The sequence below is a fragment of the Cnephaeus nilssonii genome, assembly GCF_951640355.1.
Source record: "Cnephaeus nilssonii genome assembly, chromosome: 10".
NCBI classification, from domain to species: Eukaryota; Metazoa; Chordata; class Mammalia; order Chiroptera; family Vespertilionidae; genus Cnephaeus; species Cnephaeus nilssonii.
In genome coordinates, this window is record NC_137081.1 from 80487456 (window position 1) to 80499534 (window position 12079).

Here is a 12079-nt window from a genome sequence, read left to right on the forward strand (position 1 = left end):
ATGGCATTTCTTAGTTAAATAGAAAATTCTTGGCATGAAAACTGGTAGTGTGCTTTCCTGGTAATCTAAAAAAATAATAAATAAAAACAGTATGCTAGAGACAATGGTGAAGCTGCTGATAATTATTCATTGTGATGTTAATTAGCATAATAGTGTGAAAATGTCACACAACCTAAATAGTACCCAATAATCTCAAGGCCCATTGAAAATAAATTGTAAGTTATGGAAAGTATGGGGAGAGGGTGGTGTGAGACAGATATTTGCTTAGTTAAAAGATAAAAATCCTGTGAAGCCAGGGGTCACTACAACATTTTCTAGCTGCTTGGCATCATCAATGCTATAGTCATATTGCCCCAATATATATTTTGAACTTTTGTTTTCATTTCAAATGTTTGAGTGGTACTGAAGTAGATGTACACAATATAAGTTCAAATCCATTTTTTCCCCAAACTCACTCAGAGAGTCTTGCAAAGCAGAGATTTGAACTCAGATCTCATGACTGCAACCCAAGGCTACTTCACCCCTGGACAGTCAGGTATGGAACCAAAAACTCTTCAGTGCTTCTAACATAACCAGTTACCGCAGACAGTGTGATTACACACTACCTTGACTATTGAAATGGCTAATTATTTATTTATGTTTATATTTAAATCCATGACAGTATTTATCATCTATCTATCTATCTATCTATCTATCTATCTATCTATCTATCTATCTATCATCGGTCGATCTATCATCTATATGTCATTTATTGACGAGAAAATCAGGTTCATTTGGGTTAGGAGCTTAGTCCAAGTTTTCTAGAAAACAAGTGGATCTGCCAAGGTTTAAATCGAGGTCTTGTGTGATTTAAACTATAATGTGCATATTTCCAAACATTCTACCTTTTGCTAGTTTCATATAATGCAGGGCAAGTAAGAAGAATTTACTTTCTTTAACATATAAACGAATGTTAAACTATTGTTAAATATCTAAGATTGCATAAAGAGCACTTAATTTAATTATCTTATTTTAAAGATGAGAAAACCAAGGTCCATAGAAAATGACTGCTTTACACATACTTTATAATTGTTACTAAAGTTGAGTCAAAACACAGATTTCCTAACTTTCAATCTTATTGATATACTAGAGGCCCGGTGCACGAAATTCGTGCACTCGGGGGGAGGGTCCCTCAGCCCAGCCTGCGCCCTCTCTCAGTCCAGGAGCCCTTGGGGAATGTTCAACTTCCAGCTTAGGCCCACTTCCCAGAAGTTGGACATCCTTAGTGATGCCGCGAAGGTGGGAGAGGCTCCCACCACTGCCGCTACACTCACCAGCCGAGAGCCCAGCTTCTGGCTGAGTGGCACTCCCACTGTGGGAGTGCACTGACCACCAAGGGGAAGCTCCTGCATTGAGCAAATGCCTCCTGGTGGTCAGTGCACGTCATAGAGACCAGTCATTCTGCCGTTTGGTCGATTTGCATATTAGCTTTTTATTATATAGGATTTCCTATACCACACTTTCCTCTCGAGCTGCTCCTAAGTGGAATATCATACCATTGTTTTCTTTCATCTTTTCTCCTTCAAACTAAAATCTATACATTTGTAAGACTGAACTCAAAACCTTCATTTTCCATAAAGCCTAATCAAATTTCCATTGCACAATATGTTTTTTTTTCTTAGAACCAATAGAACATATACATGGTACAATTAATCTTTTTATTACTTGCTATATATTTTTTATTTATCACTCCTATAACCACTCATCTTTTCTAAAACATGTTCATATCTTATCCCACCAGCTAGACAGAAACTTCTGGGAGAAAAACCGCCTTGTGGCTTCTTACTCTTCCCAGTGTATTGATTTTGCCATGTGGATACTCAAGTAGTATTTGGTGATTGCTCGATTGATGTTTGGTCAAAGAGAGTGAATTGCTTAATTTACTTCATTTAGAAATTAAAGCAAGTAAAATGATATGAGCTGATATTATTGAAAAGGGAAAAGAGAATTACAGATGTTGGAAATTCACTGCCTGCTCCATGGAGGTGGAAAGTCAAAACAGCAATTTTATGAGCCAGCTTTTCCTTTTGTGTGCTTCTAGGCCAGTGAGCTCAGTATTTTGACATGACTTTTCTGAAAATAGCTGCTGGTGTTTCTATTTCAAAATGTGTCCATATTTTACATATTTTCTCCTCCTTTGGAGCACTAACTTGTGTGTAGATTCCTGAAAATGTTTTGCAAGTTCAACATATGATAAAAAGGAAGATGATGGGGACTGGCCTGACCTTATAAAAAATTATGGGAGTATAAAAAACTTGGTACAATTAGACCAGTGAGCTTAAGAGAGAGAGAAAGAACTGAATGTCCTCACTCCCTTTTGGTCCTCTTCCATGTGTAATGATTGCCTCAAACACCTTCAGAGTAACCATGTTGGAGGGAAAGTGGAAGAATAAGGAAGAGAGAAAATATTGGAATATTAAGTAACACTAGATCCTCAAATGTAAGGATCCTCTAGGGTGGCTTTTCAGGGATGATTTTGAGTAACAGTGACTTTTGCCTTAGCAAAAGCTATCTTCACCTAAGCCTATTCCTTCTCTGGGAGAGGTTCCAATGTTAATAAATGACATCACCATCCACCCAGTTGCTCAAGCCCCAAATTTAGAAATTACCCTTTGTCCTTTTTTATCACTCACCTACTACCTCCAATCAACTACCAATTTCTGTTGATTCTTTCCATTGCTCTCCAGCTTATTACTATCACAATAGTCTGAACCAACACCATCTCTTACTTAGAATATTTAGTCTTTCAAACAAATTTCCATCCCTTTGATGGTATTCCCATAGCATCAAATAAGAATAGAAATTAAGGTTGCACTGTTCACTGGTGAGCTATGTCACATTGGGCAAATTGCTTAATCTTTTTGAATAGTGGAGATAATAATGATATCCACCTCATTGAGTTGTTATGAAAATTAATATGTTGCTACATGAAATACCTCTAAAGAGACCTGGTGTATAGGAAATCCTCACCAAATATTGATCATTATTATTGCACGCAACAGACCCCGTGATACATAAAATATCTGACTACTTCCTTTTCTAGCTTAAAACCATTCAATGACTTAACCTTATGTTTGGAATAAGTTTCAAAATTGTTAGTGTAGCTCCAAATGATCTTGCTTCATTCACCCCTACATGTTTCCAGCCACATCTTTGCCATTTATGCATCCATTGTCTGATTTCCACCACTACTGTTTATTCATATTTCTTAGACGTACAAGACTCATTTTGGTCTAAGCATTCACACATGCAATTTCATTTCACCTTTTGGGGCTGAACCATCTCTTATCTTCCCTTAACTCCTGATGTTCTTTCAGAACCCAACTTGTTTGAGATTTTTTAGAAAAAATTTTGTTTATTTATTTATTTTCAAAAATCTTTATTCTTGAAAGGGGCATTTATGATGTGTCATTATTGTGTGACGACTCAAGACTAGATCAAGTCTCCATTTATATGCAAGTTCATAATACCTAGAATTAAAACTAATGTGTTTTTTCAAATGTAATTATATGTTATTGTTCTTTTCTGTCATGTAAGTTTTATTACAATAAGGTTGTAGTGAAATAGACAATGTCTGTATGTTACCCATTGTATCATTGGTGTCTAAAGCAGTATCTACATCTAGCTGCTGTTTAATAAAATCCTTATTAAATTATAACATGGATAAAAAATAACTATACAGCCCTGACCAGTGTCATTCAGTGGTTAGAGAGTCGGCCTGTGCACCAAAGGGCCAAGGGTTCCATTCCCCATCAAGGGCACATGCCTGGGTTGCAGGTTTGATCCCAGGCCCTGGTTGGGGCATCTGTAGGAGGGTAGGAGGCAACCAATTCATGTGTCTTACTCACATGGATGTCTCTCTCTCTCTCTCTCTCTCTCTCTCTCTCTCTCTCTCTCTCTCTCTTCTCCTTTCTTCATTTCTCTCTAAAGGCAATAGACATATCATCCAGTGAGGATTAAAAAAATGTTCTCAAATTAATTCTAAACAGGGATAGAAACTTGGACTTTGCCATGAGCCTTACAACCTAACCTGTTCTTGTTCCTGCCAATATGGGGGGAAAAGTGACATTTCTTATTCAAATAAAACCAAACACATAAAATGCAAACTTGGAAATCTGAAAAATTAAAAGTCAATATACATTTTTATAAATATTTCACTTCTTCAGGCCCTGGCCAGTGTTTCTAATTGGTTAGAGAGATGGCCCTCACTCTGAAGGGTGGAGGTTTTGATTCCCCATCAAGGGCACCTACCTGGGTTGCAGGTTAGATCCCTGGTCCTGGTTGGGGGAGGCAACTAATTGATGCATCTCTCTCACATCAATGTCTCTCTCTCTATCCCCCTCACTTCCTCCCTTCAACTCTCTCTTAAAAAAAAAAAATTAATGGAAAAAATATCCTCAGGTAAGGATTAACAAAAAAAGTATTTAAAATAATTTTACTTCTTTGTTTCTTTAAATAGTGAGCCACTTCAGTGCATTATATCCATAGTTTGATTTTTTTATTTTGAAAGTATTTCCATTAGATCTTTTAAAAGCCATATTTTTAGGCTAAGTAAAACGTACCTATTTCATGTTGAAACTTTATCTCTATTTTTATAATGAACAAATACAAAATTTTGTTGTGAGAGCTTCATTTGTTGAATATTTCAATCTTATATAATCTTGTTCTAGTCTACACCATCATTGCTATTGATTAAAATTATATAGCACTTTAAATATTTCAAAGTATTTTCCAGTTTCTGTGCTTAGGAAATCTTGACGGAATATGAATAGTCTCTTCCTGTCAAACAAGAGTAATTAAAGCATATTTATTTAAACTCAATACTAATGAAATAAATAGATAAAAGCATAGTATCACCTGGATAGAAATTTTGAGGTGAGAGAAAAGTTCATATTATCAGTGAAGAAGCCTATATAATAAAAGCCTAAGTGACTGCTAAGTGTCTGGTCGTCTGATCATCTGTTCAACCAATCAAAGTGTAATATGCTAATGATATGCTAAGGCCACTCAAGCACTCGCTATGATGTGCACTGACCACCAGGTGGTAGACAGTGACCAGTCGATCAGTCGCTATGACGTGCACTGACCACCATGGGCAGACACTCTGACCGGTAGGTTAGCTTGCTGCTGGTGTCTGGCTAATCGGGACTGAGTGAGACAGGCCGGACATGCCCTGGAGCCCTCCTACAGTCCCTCCTCAGCTGGCCAACCTCCTGCGTCCCTCCCCAGCCTCCTCAGCCTGGCTTGTGCCCTCTCACAATCCGGGACCCCTCAGGGGATGTCGGAGAGCTGGTTTCAGCCCGATCCCGAGGCCAGGCTAAGGGACCCCACTGGTGCATGCATTCATGCACGGGGCCTCTAGCCTATATAATAAAAGCCTAAGTGACTGTTACAGTGGAATGACCAGAACAACAGGTCACTATGATGCACACTGACCACCAGGGGGCAGATGCTAAATGCAGGAGCTGCCCCTGGTGGTCAGTGCATTCCCACAGCGGGAGTGCCGCTCAGCCAGAAGCCAGGCTCATGGCTGAGCACAGCTGCCATGGCAGGAGCCTCTCCTGACTCTACGCAGCAGGCACAGTGGGCCGGGATGAGCATGAGTGGTGCCTGGCCCCGATTCGGGCTTCTCCATGGCTACCTGCCACTTGGCACACTGCTACATCCCCCGAGGGGTCTCAAACTGCGAGAGGGCACAGGCCTCTAATATATATATATATATATATATATATATATATATATATATATATATATATATATATATTATACAGGCCTCTAATATATATATCAACTGTTCTTTTTGTTCTTGTTGTTTAGATGATGGCTCTGTTGTTGCTTTTTGTGTGTCACTACATTTATCTTCCTCTTTTCCTAACCTAACCTTTGCCTGATTACAGACATCGTGCTAAGTACTCGCTGTGATCCCAGGGTTTGACACAGCCAGCTTTGTTCCCACTTCTGCAGAGACACACAGCTGCATGAATATTCAGTAGGGAGTTCTTGAAAATAATCTAAGTGGCATTTGGGAACAGATCTTCTTCCAGTGGGTAAATATCTATTCAAATCAACAAAATATTCATTCAGTAAGCAGATTTTTGAAATGCTACACACTTTTCAAATGTGTCGTTTTACAATGACAGATTTGCAATATGCTAATACAAGTGTAAATATGGTACCAGGCCACATCTGAGGATGGAAAAGTCTAGCAAGGAAAAGTGCCCATTACCCTGGGGCTTTATGATTTTCTGCTAGAGTGGATGTCCAGTAGCATTTCCTTACTGTAAAGAACCAAGAAGCTCTATTGCTGTTTGTTTTGTTTTGTTTTGTTTTGTTTTGTTTTGTTTTGTTTTGTTTTGTTTTGTTTTGTTTTGTGGGTATGTATGTGTGAAAGACACAAACTATAGAGTCCTGAATGTGTTTTGCCTCACTCCTGAATTCTAATTCCCCCATTAAAATTATTAAATAATTGTCATTTTTGAAAAATCATAAAATATCACTTCCGTGCTAGATGTCTGTCTTCTCTTGGAAACCATGCAAATTTGCCAACACTGGACCCCGCTCCTCTTGGCAGCAGGAGCTGCTGCTGAGTGGTGGCTGCACCACAGAGGGAGCAGGGCTCTCCAGTCCAGCACCTTTCCCGCTTGCCTTTACCTGCCACACACTGAGGCCTAAAGTCAGGTACCATTTATCTATGATTTTCCTAATGTAAGAGCTCAAAAAAAATAATAAGCTATACCTGAGTTTCCACCAAGGGTGGCAAAATTAAAAATGGAGATAGATGGCTGTTTGTATCAAATAAGAGGGATGCAGTGCTAGGAGCTAGCATATTTCCTTGAGGAAGCGAAGAAAATTCCATGCATTTAATGTGTAATTGTGTTTGTGTGAAAGACTACTTATTCAACACCTCACCCCTCTACCCTGCTATACACTTTTGTATTCACTCACTTGCCACTTAGGAGTTCAGTTTACAGCCACTATGACATTATATGAGCTGCCTTTTGAAATCAGTGTATACATGTGTATGCTTAGGAAGAATCGGCAAAACATACTCCCACTAACAACTGCATTATATCTGGTCAGTGGAATTGTGAGTGATTTTAACTTTCCTTTGTTTATTGATTTTATTTTATCTTTAATTGATTGGGGTGACATTGGTCAATATGAACATATAGGTCTCAGGTGTGGGTTTCTGTGTTACAAGATCTGCATATTGTACCATGTGCCCACCACCCAAAGTCAAATCTTCTGTCACCTCATATTAGGAGTCCCCTCCCCCCACCCACTTCCCTCTGGCAACCACCACGCTGCTGTTTGTGTTCATGAGTTTAAGTTTATATCCCACATGTGAGTGAAATCATGTGGTTCTTAGCCTTTTCTGACTGACTTATTTCACTTCAAATAATGTCATCAAGGTCCTTCCATGTTGTTGCAAATGACACTGTTTCATTCTTTCTTGTGGCTGAGTAGTATTCCTTTGTGTATATGGACCACTTCTTCGTTATTCAGTATTCTATCGCGGGACACTTAGGTTGTTTCCATGTCTTGGCCATCGTGAATAATGCAATGAACATAGGGGTGCATATATCATTGCAAATACCTGATTTCAAGTTTTTTGGGGGTATATACCTAGAGGAGGGGTGGTTGGGTCTTATGGTACCTCTATTCTTAATTTCTTGAGGAATTGCTAAATTGCTTTCCATAGTGGTTGTACCAGTCTACATTCCCACCAGCAGTGAATGAGGGTTCCCTTTTTCCACAATCTTTCCAACACTTGCTGTTGCTTGTCTTGTCGATAATGGCCATTCTAACTGGTGTAAGGTGGTAGCTCCTTGTAGTTTTGATTTGCATTTCCCTAATTGCCAGTGATGTTGAACATCTTACCATATATCTATTGGCTGTTCATGTCTTCTTGGGAGAGGTGTATTTTCAGGTCCGCTGCCCACTTTTTGATTGGGTTGTTTATTTATTTGGTGTTGAGTTTTACACGTTCTTTATATATTTTGAACTTTTGTTGGAGATACTGTTTGCAAATAGCACCTCCCATCTGGTTGGCTGCCTCTTTGTTTCCTTGTCAGTTTCTTTTGCTGTGCAGAAACCTTTTAGTTGGATATAGTCCCATTCATTTATTTTTGCCTTTACTTCCCTTTCCTTTGGGGTCAAATTCATAAAATGTTCTCTACAACACAGGTCTAAGTTTGGTACCTATTTTTTCTTCTATGTAACTTATTGTTTTGATTATATATTTATATCTGTGATCCATTTTGAATTAATATTTGTACATGGGGACAAACTGTAATCCAGTTTCATTCCTTTGCATGTGGCTTCCCAGTTTTCCCAGAACCATTTATTGAAGAGATTATTTTACTCCATGGTGTGTTTATGGCTCCTTTGTCTAAAATTACCTGTCCACATGCATGTGATTTTATAGCTGGGCTCTCTATTCTGTTTCATTGATCTGTGTTTCTGTTTCTCTGTCAATACCATATTGTTCTGATTACCATAGTTCTGTAGCATAATTTGAAGTCAGGCAGTGTGATACCTCCAGCTTTGTTCTTTTTTCTCAGGACTGCTTTGGCTATTTGGGGTCTTTTGTGGTTCCATATAAATCTGATGATTTCTCGTTCTATTTCTTTTAAAAAATGACATTGGGATTTTGATTGGGATTGCATTAAATCTGTATATTGCTTGGCTAATATGTTCATTTTAACTATGTTGATTCTTCCAATCCATGAACAATGGATATTTTTTCCATTTTGTTGTGTCTTTTTCAATCTCTTTTAATAATATTTTGTCATTTTCAGTATGTAAGTCTTTCTTGTTCCTTTTTCAGTTTATTCGTAGGTATTTTATTCTTTTGGCTGCAATTGCAAAAGGATTAGTTTTTCTCATTTCTTTTTCAGAAGCTTTGTTGTTAGTATACAGGAAGGCAATGGATTTTGCACATTGATTTTGTACCCTGCAACTTGATTATATCTGTTTATTATTTCTAATAGATTTTCGGTGGAGTCTTTAGGGTTTTATACAGAATCATATCATCCTTAAAAAGTGACAGTTTGACTTCTTCCTTCCTAATGTGGAAGGCTTTTATTTCTTCCCCTTGCCTTATTGCTCTGGCCAGGATTCCCAGCACTATGTTGAATAAGAGTGGTGAGAGTAGACATCCTTGTCTTGTTCCAGATCTTAGAGGGATAGCTTTCAGTTTTTCACCATTATGATATCAACTGAGCATTTATCATATATGGCCTTTATTATGTTGAGGTACTGTCTTTTTATTCCTATGTATTGGGTGTATTAATCATAAATGGATGTTGTATCTTATCAAAAGATTTTTCTGCATCTATTGATAAGATCATATTTTTATCCTTTCTTTTGTTAATGAGGTATATTATGTTGATTGATTTGCATATGTTGAATCAACTTTGTGCCCCTGGAATGAACCCCACTTGATTGTGATGTATTATGTTTGGATGTACTGTTGTATTTGATTTGCTAGTATTTTGTTTAAGATTTTTTTGCACCTGTATTCATCAGATATATTGGTCTGTAGTTTTCTTTTTTTGTGTTATCTTTGCCAGGTTTTGGTATCAAGGTTATATTGTCCTCATAGAATGTGTTAGGCATTATTGCCTCTTCTTCAATTTTTTGGAAGAGTTTGAGAAGGATAGGTTTTAAATCTTCTTTGAACTTTTGGTAGAATTCACCGGTAAAGCCATCTGGTCCTGCACTTTTGTTTTTGGTAGGTTTTTGATGGTTGTTTCAATTTCCTCACTGCTGATTGGTCTATTTAGATTTTCCAGTTCTTCATGATTTAGTCTAGGAAGGTTATATATTTCTAGGAACTTATCCATTTATTTTAGGTTATTGAATTTGGTGGCTAATATTCTAGTAAGATCCCTTCTATATCTGTGATGTCTGTGGTAACTTCTCTCTCATTTCTGATTTTGTTTATATGGGTCTTTCCCTTTTTTCCTTAGTCAAGCCAGGGGTTTGTCAATTTTATTCATCTTTTCAAAGAACCAGCTTTTTGTTTTATTGATATTTTTGTATATTCTTTTTGTTTTCTATCTCATTTAATTTTGCTCTAATTTTTATTATTTCCTTTCTTCTTCTGACTTTGGGTTTTGTTTGTTCTTCTTTTTCTAGTACTTTAAGATGTGATGTTAGGTTGTTTACTTGGGATTTCTCTTGTTTCTTGAGATAGGCCTGTAATGATATAAACTCCCCTCTTATTACTGCTTTCATGCATCCCAAACATTTTGATATGTTGTATTGTCATTTTTAAATGTGTCTATATATCTCTTGATCTCAACTTTTATTTATTCTTTTACCCAGTCATTTTTAGTAGTATGTTGTTTAATCTCCACATATTGGTGGGTTTCTTTACTTCCCTTTTGCAGTTGATTTCTAATTTCAAGTTATTTTGGTCAGGGAATATGCTTGGTATTATTTTAATCTTCTTGCATTTGTTGATGCTAGTTTTGTGTCCCAACTTATGGTCTATCCTTGAGAATGTTTCATGTGCACTGGAGAAGAATGTATAATCTGATGCTCTGGGATGAAAGGTTCTGTAAATGTCAGTGATGTCCATTTGGTCTAGTGTTTCTTTTAAGGCCAATATTTCTTTATTGATTTTCTGTTTGTTTGTTCTGACTAGAGCTGTCAATGGAGTATTAAGTTCTCCAACTATGATTGTGTTTTGATTTATTTCTCTCTTTAGTTCTGTGACTAGTTGTTTTATATATTTTGGTGCTCCCTGGTTGGGTGCATATATATTAAAAAGTGTTATGTTTTCTTGATGTAGTGTTCCCTTTATCAATATAAAGTGTTCATCTTTATCTCTTAATATCTTTGTTGTCAGATATAAGTATGTCTACACCTGCTTTTTTTGTGGATGTTATTTGCTTGGAGAATAATTTTCCATCATTTTACTTTAAATCTACCTTTGTGTTTGCAGCTTCAATGTGTCTCTTTTAGGCAGCATATAGTTTGGTCTTGTATTTTGATCCACTCTGCCGGTCTGTGCCTCTTTACTGGTGAATTCAGACCATTTACATTTAGGGTAATTATTAATGTATGAAGATTTCCTATAGCCATTTTGTCTTTTGTTTTCTGGTAGCTCTGTGCCTCCATTGATTCTTTTCCTTTATGCTTCTGTCTGTTGTTTTTGGTTTGTTTCCTCTGTTGCCTCTTTTCTTAAGCTATATGTCCAGGTTTGGGGATTTTTGTGTGTGGTTACTTCATTTATAAAAAATGAATTTGCATATAGACTGTAGTTTTATCCCATTTGAGTGCATCTGATCTTCATCTTCCTTTGCCAGTTCAGACCTTTCCCCTCTCCCATTTTAGGTTTTTGTTACCACAAATTATCCCTGTTTGTGCTGTAAATTTTTTGCTGATCGTACCCATAGTGTTGTGACGTTATGTTCTTTGCTTCAGGTATAATAATTCTCCTGAGTATTTCCTGCAATTGAGGTTTTCTGGTGATAAAATTCCTCAGCTTCTGTATGTCTGGAAATGTTTTTATCTCACCTTTATATTTAAAAGATAATTATGCTGAATATATTATTGGTGGCTGGTAATTTCTCTCTTTCAGATGTTTAAATATTTGGTTCCACTCTCTTCTGGTTTGTAGCATTTCTGCTGAGAAGTTAGATGAAATTCTGATGCATTTTCCTTTGTAGCTCACTTACTTCTTTTCCCTGTCTGATTTGAGATTTTTTTCTTTTTCATTAATTTTTTGATAGCCTCAATACCAAGTGCCTTGGACAGGGTCTCTTTAGATTGAGTTAACTAGGTATTCTGTTTGCTTCTTAGATTTGAGGATCTAGTTCTTTCCATAGATTTGGGGTGTTCTCGTCCACTATTTGTTTTAATAGACTCTCCATTCCATGCTCCCTCTCTTCCTCCTTTGCAATGCCTATATTCTGGTAGGGTCAGATAGGTCTCGTAGAGCTCTTTCATTTTTCTTAATTCTCTGGTATCTCTCTTCTCTCTGCATAATTTCTTGATTCTTATCTTTGATACCACTACTTCTTTTCTC